The sequence below is a fragment of the Littorina saxatilis genome, linkage group LG5 (genome assembly GCF_037325665.1).
Source record: "Littorina saxatilis isolate snail1 linkage group LG5, US_GU_Lsax_2.0, whole genome shotgun sequence".
Taxonomy (NCBI): Eukaryota; Metazoa; Mollusca; class Gastropoda; order Littorinimorpha; family Littorinidae; genus Littorina; species Littorina saxatilis.
Window position 1 is genome coordinate 44,995,944 of NC_090249.1, and position 12,500 is coordinate 45,008,443.

A 12,500-nucleotide genomic window follows, 5' to 3' on the forward strand; every position below is an offset into this window, starting at 1 on the left:
AACCTTCTGGCTTGCTATCTCAGATTATAGTTATAATTTTGGATGATTAATGAGATGAGGATGATTATAATGATGATGCTATGGATTTGTACAGGCTTTTACGTGGCATAAGACCATCCCTCCGCTTGGACACATACCAAAAATGAACAGCCTCACTGGTTCCTGGGCAAAGGGAGTATTTCTTGGTGAAGAAATGTACAGATTAGTGTCCGTTGACAAATTCATTTCCAGGGTTCAACCTGGAAGAAAAAGACAATGGGACTTTTGTCCCCCTCAACCGAATTCCGATGGGACATAGTCGAAGGCAAGAGAAACCAAGCAGGCTTAGGTGGGTCGGAAATTTCGTTGTCCAAAGATGCAAAATGGTAAAAATAGTGTGCCATTTTAGAATTTCCCACCGTATCATCATGTTATCGTGATGTGTGTGTGTGTGTGCGTGTGTGTGTGTGTGTGTTTGTGTTTGTGCGTGTGTGAGTGTGAGTGTGTGTGTGTGTGTGTGTGTGTGTGTGTGTGCGTGTGTGTGTGTGAGTGTGTGAGTGTGTGTGTGTGTGTGTTTTGATATCAGAGACACGTGCATACATTTTAAACTGATGTTGAGCATTAGGCGCCCACATAGGTGAGCAGATGCATGCGTTAGCGAACATAATTTCAAAATCAGCAGATTTTCTCTTCAAAGCAAAACAAAATGCTTTTAAAGCCACACTAAATTTCTATTGCTTCTTGTGGAAATGCTTTTGTACCTTGCTTCAGGTTTAAAGCCCTCTTTGCGACATCTGATGCGTCCTTATTTCGCTGGACGTCAGATGCATGTTAATTGAGCATAGTGGTTCGAAAATTGTTGATGTCTGGAACCTACAGCCAGCGCGATGGCATTTCGAAGTTTTAGACAATGACATTACTATAATAGGTCCTTTTATCGTAGGACCAAGGGTGACCTTTTAGTCAGTGTTTTGGAACGTTCATTTTTTTCAATGTTTTTTTCAAAATCGTTAACAGCCGAACTCCGTTGCCAGTTCACCGCTTTCATAGCCATTATTTTCTTCTTCTTTTTTCAACGTTGGCTGAGGCAGCTGACAAGAAATCTGTGCATGCCCCCATAATAGTCTGTCTTTTCTTTTGAGGATTTATGGTGTGGCCCTGTGTTTCCTACAATCCGATGGACGCTCAGTTGATGCGTTCATAAAGACAAGCATGTGAGCAAAAAAAGATAGTTTACAGGATTGGCTGCGTACACTGTAAATGCACTACAGCAAATCACTGCAACACCGCTCAGGACTGGTATTCAAGAAAGATCTTTAGCGCCACTTGGCCGCATGGTGGCGCTGTTTGAGCTGTAAGTCGCGCTAATCGGCATTCACGAAAGCCCGTTGTGACCCGCCAAAGTCACGTGACGCCTTCAAAGTTACAGGACCTACCCCTCGTCTCTACAATCGCTAACACCGTGTTATCTTCGTGATTCAAGATGGCGGCCTTCATGATGTTGGAATATGCCGAGAGAAGAAATCTGAGAAGAATTTTCCGGGATCGCATTCATCCTGTGGATAAATATGACGATGTAGATTTGTAGAGAAAGTTTTAGTTTTTTTTGTCTCCTCTTTTACCTTTGTTTTTTTAAGCGGGGAGCATCCTTCTTCATATTTTTTTTAAAATCAAATGTTTACATGTTTAAGTTATCAAACTTTATCAATAAATTAATATCATGGTAACCCCCCCCCCCCCCCAAACCCAACCCATTCCTGCCTAAAAAATTTGTTTTTAAATCAATTTGCTATTATAACGTACTCTTTTGCACATGAAGAAAATAAACAAAAATAAACAAATGCCAAAGAGTAAAAAAAATTACGGACAGATGGAGATTTGAACTCGACTCAATCGCGCATCAGGCGAATGTGAGAACCGTTCGGCCACGGAATCAGTAGAAGAAATTGGACACTGTAATGCATTAAAGAAGACGCTAGCACGCTTTCACCACATCGGTTGAAATCTTTCGCGAGCAGTATCTCGTATTTGTCCGCGTTTCGCTGTCAGTCCAGTTAGCCCTTCGCTTCCTCTTCCCCTCCATCTCTTCCTCGTGTGCCTGCGCTTTCGCTTGCCCGATGGATGTTCTGTACATGTCGACTAAAGTAAATGTAATGCACACGTGTTCGTTCGCGGAATAAAAGCAATGAAGGCGGATAAGACCTACTGCACGTGCGCACTGAACAGGAAGTAAGGGAAACCCCGTGGTTTATAAATAGACAACCTTGTTAGCTAACAGCGTTCGGAGGGGGACTCGTGAATGCCAGTTAAAATCGGAAGTTAAAGCGTAGTAGCTAACACGGCTTCAGAATCTGAAACCACCTCAAATTCTTTTTCTTCTTGAATACCACTCCAGCCCGCGATTTCCTTTGCTCATTTCGAACGCTGTACTCCGACGTGAAATATGCATAGGGTGGCGCAGTGGTACGTAAGCTAAGTGTGCCCTTTGACGCGCTGAAGTGAATTCTAATGGGACATTTTCAGATTGTATGCGCCAGTGGCGCAAGGTGCACTGGTAAACCGAACCCTGAATCATTCCCTAAAACGATTCGCACTGTGTACATAAAGCACCATCCCTCCACTTGGACACACACCAAAAATCAACAGCCTGACTGGTTCCTGGGCAAAGAGTTATCTTTTCTTGGAGAATGATTTTATTTATGAATTGCTACAACTACTAGTGTCGGTTGAGATATTATTTCATGAAAAAAATGTCCCACTCGGCACAGAAAGCACGATCTCTCCACTTAGGACGGTTCAAGCAGGACATATGCTTTAATTGCAGCGGGATGGAGAAAGGATGCCCCCCCTCCCCCCCCCCCCCCAAAAAAAAGGACATAAAACCACCAACAAGGCAACACAGCTTTAGGCTAATTGCAAGGTCAGGCACTGTCGCCGGAAGCGGAAACTGTCGTCGGCTCAGCGCGTGTCATGATGCGCATACCTGGCCTTTCCTCCGATTCTGATGGATGGATCTGGATTAAACTTTGACACGAGTACACAAATTATATCGCGGCATTTAAAGTCTGACAAGATTACACCCGAGCGTCATTAAACGCGACAGTACGGTCGAAGCTTCGTGTCACGGCGTCGTCTTAATTTAATGCCAACCATCAAACTTTTCAACCCTGTCGTGTTAAAATTCTTGTTCATATCAGCGCGGTATTTTTAGAGACCATTGTAGATTACATCTACATATCTTCTCCTGAAATAAATATAATTTCTGCATGTTCCAACTTCGCTGTGTCTTACACCCATTTATTAATATGTCCCATCAAGCTTTTCAACCCTGTCGTGTTACATTTCTTGTTCATATCAGCACGGTATTCATGCATACCATCAGACTTTTTATCTCGGTGTGGTAATTTGCTGTTCCTTTTAGGCCTAGAAAAATTCAATGTTACTGACTTCCCATTCGTCCTCCCCCCTCCACCCTCCCGATTCCCAATTTCCCCATCCTCCACCCAAATAAAAGTCATTAAACGGGGGGGGGGGGGGGGGGGGGGGTTCTTGTTTTTGTTGTTGTTTTTGTTGTTGTTTTTGTTGTCGTCGTCTTCGTCGTTTCCGTTGTGGTTGATGTCGTTGTATTGAAGAATATTTTCTCCTTCTGTTGTGAGGTATTTAACTTTTGTTGTTGGCTTTTATTGCCGTTACCGTCCAAAACAGTAGACAGATTCTTTTACAGAACGTCTTAGTTTGCCACAGATGAAAATAAGAAACAGAAAAAATACACACAAGAAAACGAACAGAAACCGTGGGGAAAAACACCCAAAAGTGAAAAACAGGAAAACGAATATACTGTTATACAAATTGACAGAAAACGACAATGGTTAATACACAATTAAAAAAAATAATGATAGATTGAAAAACGATTTTATTTGTTGTTTTATCGATATCTAGTTCGTGCATTTTAAAGGTCGTTACATCGTGGGTTTAGTAAATGTTTCGTTTTTTTCAAAGAAACGTTCGCAAAACTTAATTACCATTCTTGGGGATTTTTTTTACATAAAAACCGACAGGCAGACAGTGCAAAGATATTTAGCCTGAAGCAAAACGCAGCACAAAAAAACAAAACGTTAACCTTTCTGTAGTTTTCTTTATCTTACAATACTTTGCTGATTTGTTTGTTTGGATATCCTTGTTACATTTCACAAGTGACACATGACACTATCGAATCCAATATTCCGGTGCTTAAGTTTCTTTTTTTGTTGCTTTGTTTCTTTTTACATTTAGTCAAGTTTTGACTAAATGTTTTAACATAGAGGGGGAATCGAGACGAGGGTCGTGGTGTATGTGTGTGTGTGTGTGTGTGTCTGTGTGTGTGTGTGTCTGTGTGTGTGTGTGTGTGTCTGTGTGTGTGTGTGTGTAGAGCGATTCAGAGTAAACTACTGGACCGATCTTTATGAAATTTTTCATGAGAGTTCCTGGGTATGATATCCCTAGACAATTTTTTCATTTTTTCGATAAATGTCTTTGATGACGTCATATCCGGCATTTTGTAAAAGTTGAGGCGGCACTGTCACACCCTCATTTTTTAATCAAATTGATCGAAATTTTGGCCAAGCAATCTTCGACGAAGGCCGGACTTTGGGATTGCATTTCAGCTTGGAGGCTTAAAAATTAATTAATGACTTTGGTCATTAAAAATCTGAAAATTGTAATTAAAATTATTATTTTATAAAACGATCCAAAATTACGTTTATCGTATTCTTCATCATTTTCTGATTCCAAAAACATATAAATATGTTATATTGGGATTAAAAACAAGCTCTGAAAATTAAAAATATAAAAATTATGATTAAAATTAAATTTCCGAAATCGATTTAAAAACAATTTCATCTTATTTCCTTGTCCGTTTCTGATTCCAAAAACATATAGATATGATATGTTTGGATTAAAAACACATTCAGAGAGTTAAAAAGAATAGAGATATAGAAAAGCGTGCTATCCTCTTCAGCGCAACCGCTACCGCGCTTTTCTGGATTGTTAATTTCACTGCCTTTGCCACGAGCGGTGGACAGACGATGCTACGAGTGTACGGTCTTGTAGAAAAAATGCAATGCGTTCAGTTTCATTCTGTGAGTTCGACTGAGCTTGACTAAATGTATTTTCGCCTTTCGCGATTTGTTCTTTCTTTCAGTCCTCCAGTCTTTCTTCCTTTCTTTTTTTCTCCATGATTATTTGATTGTTTTGTTCTTTGCTTGGTCGTTGTTGCTGTTGCTGTTGTTGTAGTTTTTGTTGTTGTTGTTGTTGTTTTTGTCGTCGTCTTCGTTGATGTTGTTGTTGTCGTTGTTCATGGGTCCACTTATGTTTCTTCTTCTTGTTCTTCTTCTTGGCGTTCGCTGGAGCTACACATTCACTCCGGCTCGGGAGATGAAGGTCGTAGTGTTTCAAAAATGACATCACGCATATGATGAATTCTGCAGGAAAGACAAGTGTAGCATGCAAAAGCTTGAGTGCAGCCGAACGCAAAGGCCAAACAGAAAGTGCACCGAGGACAACCCTTCACGAAGTCAGCCTTAGCAGATTTTCTTGGGCAAAAGAAATGCTCAACTTGTTAAATCTGATAGACAAATGACACTAGTCGCCCTTAATGGGCGCGCCTGTCGCGTAAAAAAGAAGAGAGGATGCCAATTTTTATATTTAGTCAAGTTTTGACTAAATATTTTAACATCGAGGGGGAATCGAAACGAGGGTCGTGGTGTATGTGCGTGTGTGTGTGCGTGTGTGTGTCTGTGTGTGTGTGTGTGTGTGTAGAGCGATTCAGACTAAACTACTGGACCGATCTTTATGAAATTTGACATGAGAGTTCCTGGGTATGAAATCCCCGAACGTTTTTTTCATTTTTTTGATAAATGTCTTTGATGACGTCATATCCGGCTTTTCGTGAAAGTTGAGGCGGCACTGTCACGCCCTCATTTTTCAACCAAATTGGTTGAAATTTTGGTCAAGTACTCTTCGACGAAGCCCGGGGTTCGGTATTGCATTTCAGCTTGGTGGCTTAAAAATTAATTAATGACTTTGGTCATTAAAAATCGGAAAATTGTAAAAAAAAATAAAAATTTATAAAACGATCCAAATTTACGTTTATCTTATTCTCCATCATTTGCTGATTCCAAAAACATATAAATATGTTATATTCGGATTAAAAACAAGCTCTGAAAATTAAATATATAAAAATTATTATCAAAAATTTTTTTTCGAAATCAATTTAAAAACACTTTCATCTTATTCCTTGTCGGTTCCTGATTCCAAAAATATATAGATATGATATGTTTGGATTAAAAACACGCTCAGAAAGTTAAAACGAAGAGAGGTACAGAAAAGCGTGCTATCCTTCTCAGCGCAACGAATACCCCGCTCTTCTTGTCAATTCCACGTGCACTGCCTTTGCCACGGGCGGTGGAGTGACGATGCTACGAGTATACGGTCTTGCTGCGTTGCGTTGCGTTCAGTTTCATTCTGTGAGTTCGACAGCTACTTGACTAAATATTGTATTTTCGCCTTACGCGACTTGTTTTTTTTTTTATCTGAGAAACAAAGGGAAGTAAGCGCTTTAAAATGCATACGACATGTGCAATAGAGTAAAACCTATACGGAACCAATCTCTTGGCGCCTGAGAGAAGAACATGCAAGCATTGAGATCAACCATTAAGTAAGTTTCTTCCTCAAATGCCGTTTTTGAATTTTGATTATGTGTGCAGCAATAAAAAACCGACTATCGCGGTTTTACTTTATTTGATTATTTTTTCTTTATTATTTACTTTATTATTTACTTATATTAACGTTTACGTAATCAATCAAGCATAAAAAAACAAGAAAGATAAACTTACGCAATGTTTCATTAAAGACAAAAAGAAACGTTTACTAGAACTTGATTTCGACATAACGATCTGTAAAGTGGACGAACAAGAGATACTGCAGATTTGTATGAATTTATATACCAATTAATTTGTTTAAGTATTGATTTATCGATTGATTTATTTATTGATCTGTTATTTCATTCAATTTTACATGATATAAATATAATATGAATAAGTTTTTGTTGTGATATTAAGATTGTAAAATAAGATATCTCCGTTTGTAAGCCCTAATAATGTAGAAGAAAAGCTGATTCCTCCCACACACAAAAAAAGAAAAAGAAAGAAAGAAAAAAAAGAAAAAGAAAAAAAAAGATAGACAGCAGACACATAATAATGCAAAATGATCCCTTATCTCTGGGTGTTGCTTGCTGTATGACGGCAAGGATCCTATAAAATAAGTTAACGGTCTGTTTAGCACTTCCGTTTATCCATAAATTTAAAAAGTCTATCTTAGTTAAGTAAGCGCTCTAAATGCATACAACATGTACAGTAAGTGAGAGGTACGCGGAACCAATATCCTGGCACTCAAGAGAGTATAACAAACAAGCATTAAAATGAACAAGCGACTTTCATCCTTTTTTTTTTAAATGTTTAATTTACCCAAAACTATACATTGTAGTATCGGTTGTTGAAAAGAAAATTTAAAAACATCGAACACTTACCCTTTTGCAGAGAATGAGAAACGTCAATTTTGTTTGAAGGATTTAACCGATACTGTGATGTGTCCTCTTTGGACAAAACAATGCACTCACTGAATATATCAAAACCAACCTTAATGCCCTGACACAGACCAACGGTACATCCACATTCGCAGCGAAGGGTACGATTAAACAACCCCAAATAAAAACATCCACGCGGCTAACTGCACAAGAACATCTTCAGCTTGACAAAATCTGACCGACACGCTAGTCCACACTGCGTATGAATATTCAAATAAGAGCGTACTGAAATATCGAGTCAGTGAGACTAATCGGTCTTTAGCGAGCATTCGCATGGAGGAAGTCTCGTCCTATACCTGCTTGATACAGTGAATTAATCAGAACATACATGATGGATGATACAAGCTAAAAGCGGATTGCGTAAGGCCAACAGCAACAAACTGTCGGCCAATGGTAACCCGTGGCTGAGTGTGCAACGCGCTGGCTTTACAACCAGTTTGTCGATATCGGCGTGCGTTCCAACCCCGGGCGGGGACGTAGCTCAGTGGGCGGCGCGGTGCCTTTACAAACAGTTTGTCACTATCGGTGTGCGTTCAAAATCGGGGCAAAGACGTAGCTCAGTGGGTAGAGCGCTGCCTTTATAACCAGTTTGTCGCTATCCGCGTGCGTTCGAACCCGGGGCGAGGACGTAGCTCAGTCGGCAGCGCGCTGGCTTTACAACCAGTGTGTCGCTATCGGGGTGCGTTCGAACTCGAGGTGGGGACGTAGCTCTGTCGGAAGCGCTCTGGCTTTACAACCAGTGTGTCGCTATCGGGATGCGTTCGAACTCGAGGCGAGGTCGTAGCTCTGTCGGAAGCGCACTGGCTTTTTACAGCCAGTCATTTCGCTATCGGCGTTCAAACCCTGGTCTCGGTGAGAAATTTATGTCCAGGTGTCCCAACACCCACACATGCGCACGATAAAGATCCCAAGCTCACAGCGAAAGTCGGCTTATAGCTTGGAAAACACAAAAACACATAGGAAGCGTGCAAAGTAGGCATACAAGAATAGTAAGTATACCGAATACCAGAACTATTTTCTGCAAACCCTTTTTCACCACTTTACAAGAAAACAATCACAGACAATAGACCATTGAGGCTCAACTTCCACAGACAACGAAGCGTGGGCAATCCATACCAGTTTTGTTTTAAAAGGAGACAACAAGGAACATATTAAGTTTCCCACCTTCTCTACTTTATTATTTATCATGTTACCCTAGTTCAACCTTTTTTTCTTCATATTCTTTTTTTTGTGTGTGGCTAAGGTTATGATATCCAAATAACTGGTGGCTTTTGCAAGAAATTTGTCTTGACATTTTGTTGTTTTTCTGACGAGCTTTCAAATTTTTTGTATTTGCCACAGAAATTTGTTTTTAAAAAATAACCAACAATAAACAAAAAATCAGAGTAATCAAAGATCAAAACTTCAATGTGTTTCAAGGACGAATGTTGATTTAAAGATGTCTTGTTTTACAATGAAAGTTTTCATGTTATCCAGGAGTAAAACACAAAAGTGTAAAAATTTCGTGCGCAGTTCCATCGGGGGAAAAAAAGAACAAACAAAAACAAAAAAACAAAAAAACTGGAAAGAAATTGGGCAAATTCATTCAAGGAAATTGAGTCTAAATTGTGTCTGTATCCGAATTAGTTACATAATTATGAATGACATGTTGCATTTTCTAATGGGAATAATGGTTTTAAAGTTTACGACCGGTTTATCGTAAAACAAGAAATCCAGAAACAATTTCAAAAGTGTGTTTTTAACTTGTAGACTATTCCTTCCCAATTCTTGTACAGTGTTGTCATGTCACGTGCGTACGAAAATAGTAAAAATGTTGTTCAAACAAAAAGGATAATATTTTTTAATAGTATACAGGTCTGAGTCATTTCAAAAAGAACATCCCACCTTTCGGAAAGGGTGCAGCGAAAAATCTGCCTCGCCTGCCCCTTCGCAAGCCAAGCGCCAGACACATAACGTGAACATAAACTCACTTGAGTGTTTTATGGTCCCTTCTTTCCTGCCCATGTGGCATTATTTTGATCTCTGTCAGATTTCCAAGCAGCAATATGTAAATATCAATGGACAAAATACTATAACAGCGGGTTTATGCGGATTACTATGCCTGAGAAAAGTGCTGTCTCAAGCGAAGAAATGCTGAAAATTCTCAAGCTTTATGACTGTACGGTCCGTCCCGTGTAAACAAAGGTCGCGGTTGCAATGAGAGAGATGGTCCCCATTCGGTGTAATAAGGCCAAATAAAAATATATGTTGGTTTAGGGTAACGTGACCAAAAAAGATAGGATCGGTAGGTGTTTTTTGGTGGTTTTTTTTAATTAGTCGATTTTAAAGGAGGTTACTTCCCTAAGTCTCGGTATGGTTCGCAAAATGTGCCAAAAGTTGTTTGTTTTTTAAGAAATGAAAAAAAGTTTTAGGGTCGGCGGGAAAAAATAGGGTCGGTCGGGTTAGCTTAAACCAACATATATTTTTATTTGGCCTAAGACCAGGAAGACCGAGCGTGATCCCTCCCGTAGTCAATTGACAGCACACAGCCTAGGGGGTCGGTTTGGCTGATGGGGTTAATGTCCACTGTCTTCTCCGTGATCATGATGTGTTATGGGCACACCAGTACACCGGGGCTTTGAGGCCCCTGGATTTTTAGTACCCCAGGGATGGCCAAATCGTCCGCCCGATCCCCAGGGTCGAGTAAAAAATCCGCCGGGCTAGTAGAAACCGCCAGTGAAAATTCTAGTCCAATGCAACACTTTTGGTTGAAATATCGAGTTTCAAAGCCGTATAAACACTGCAGATGCAGCAACTGTGGTATGTACCGGGCCGGCGAAATTTCTGGCGTGCTAGTGACTTTCTCGCAGTTACTCGCCCGGTTGGCGAGTTAAATTTGTGAGATTTGGCCATCTCTGTACCCTCATCTCAGCAGCCCTCGTGAGATATCCGCTTGAGATAATAAAGATAATTTGATTTGATTCGATTGACTCATCATCTCAGATTTGTCTAGGCCTTGACATACATGTGACAGCACTATCCCTTCATTTGGTCACATACCCAAAATGGCTGCTCTGTGCACAGTGGAAATTTTTGGATGAATGAATTTTACGAAATGAATTCATTACAAAAAATCCAACTCAAGACAATAAGCAGTCAGGGTGTTGGTTTTGGGTATTTGACCAAGTGGAGGGATGGTCATGTTCCACGTAATAGCCTGGGCAGATCTGAGATGGTCAGCCTAACAGTTTTCGAGGGAAGAAGTGCGCCTTTAAATTTGTTGGATCCAAGCAAGTATAATCACAATTGTGACCCTCCACCACGGAATGAGTCGCATGTCAACTTTGCATGATTCTCATATTTTTACATTTTCATAAAGAGTTTTTTATGCTCTATCCAGTGGTGAAACCCGTTTTATAAAAGAGCAAAAACTGTTTGAGTTATAAGCCTGTGACTAAGGTGACCCTCACACTGTTACCAGACCTAGCGCAGAACCGCGCGAGGTGACATGCGACTCATTTCGTGGTGGAGGCTCACAATTGTGCGCATAACAACAACAAAGAAATGCCATTCAAAAAGTTGCTTGTACGAGTTGACAGGTATGCTGGTTATTTAAATGTGCAAGATATATATATATATATATATATATAATACATTTACTACTATCAATTTGCATGTAGGCTACCTTTAATGAAGCATTCACATTCCGCTGTTGTTGCTTTGAACCGACGTGAGTTGATGTTTATTAAGTAGGAAAATCATATTCTGTTGTACCGTACTTCTTAATCCAACCAACCGCTGCGTGTATAAATGATAAGCAAGTGTGTTGCTCCTTGTTTACCTTCTTACAATTTAAAACTGAAATGCAAATTAATAGTGAGATGGATCATAGTTTGAAGGGAAGAAAGTTGGAGGGCCGCAAGTCAAGTTGTTTTCTCTAGTTAGTCATCCATCATTCCATCGCTCTATCTGTCCATCCAAGTAGTCGTCGTCTTGTCGAGATGACGGGATGTGGTACAAAAAAACATGACTACAGAAGAACCCCCAATTCAATATCCCCATTTTAAGACTTCCCTCCGTTTTCAGGCTCTACTTTTTCAGACATTCAGTTCATACAATCTGCTAATTCAACTCTATTTTACCCCTTTCACTGCCTGTAGGACGTCAGCTAATGACGGGCAACAAACCGTTCAATAAACAACAACATGCAGAAGAAGAAGAAAAACAGCAAACAAACAATGTGTGTGTGTGTGTGTGTGCCCAGTGTGTGTGTGTGTGTGTGTGTGGGTGGGTGTGTGTGTGTGTGTGTTGTGTGTGTGTATGTTGTGTGTGTGTGTGTGTGTTGTGTGTGTGTGTGTTGTGTGTGTGTTGTGTGTGTGTGTGGGGTTTTTTTGTGTGTGTGTTTGTGTGTGTGTGTGTGTTGTGTGTGGGTGTGTGTGTGTGTTGTGTGTGTGTTGTGTGTGTGTGTTATGTGTGTGTGTGTGTGTGTGTTTGTGTGTGTGTGTTTGTGTGTGTGTGTGTGTGTGGGTGGGTGTGTGGGTGTGTGTGTGTGTGTGTGATGTTTAGGGTTGGTTGTTATTGTTTATCGTCTCTTCAAAATAAAAACAAGTCGCGTAAGGCGAAATTACAACATTTAGTCAAGCTGTCGAACTCACGGGATGAAACTGAACGCACTGTATTTATTCACTAAGACAGTACAGCTTCGTCAATCCCCGCGTGAAGGAAATCGCTCACCTTCCACGTGCAAAACGTAGTGATATTGACACGCCAGATTAGCGCGGTAGCGTATTGTGCTAAGCAGGAAAGCGCGCTTTTCTGTATTCTTGTTAACTTTCTGAGCTTGTTTTGAATACAACCTATCATATCTATATGTTTTTGGAATCAGGAAATGATCACGAATAAGATGACATCATTTTTGGAT

At 40.2% G+C, this 12,500-nt stretch overlaps 1 protein-coding gene across 1 annotated transcript in view; it reads right to left on the bottom strand.

Moving 5' to 3' along the window:
• The window catches only part of LOC138967248 (uncharacterized), a 25,124-nt gene extending 16,891 nt beyond the window's left edge, over positions 1–8,233 (bottom strand). The window contains exon 1 of the mRNA XM_070339771.1: positions 7,544–8,233. The gene's annotated coding sequence lies outside the window, so the exon portion shown is untranslated. The remainder of the gene's footprint in view (positions 1–7,543) is intronic.
• Positions 8,234–12,500: the final 4,267 nt, after the last annotated feature.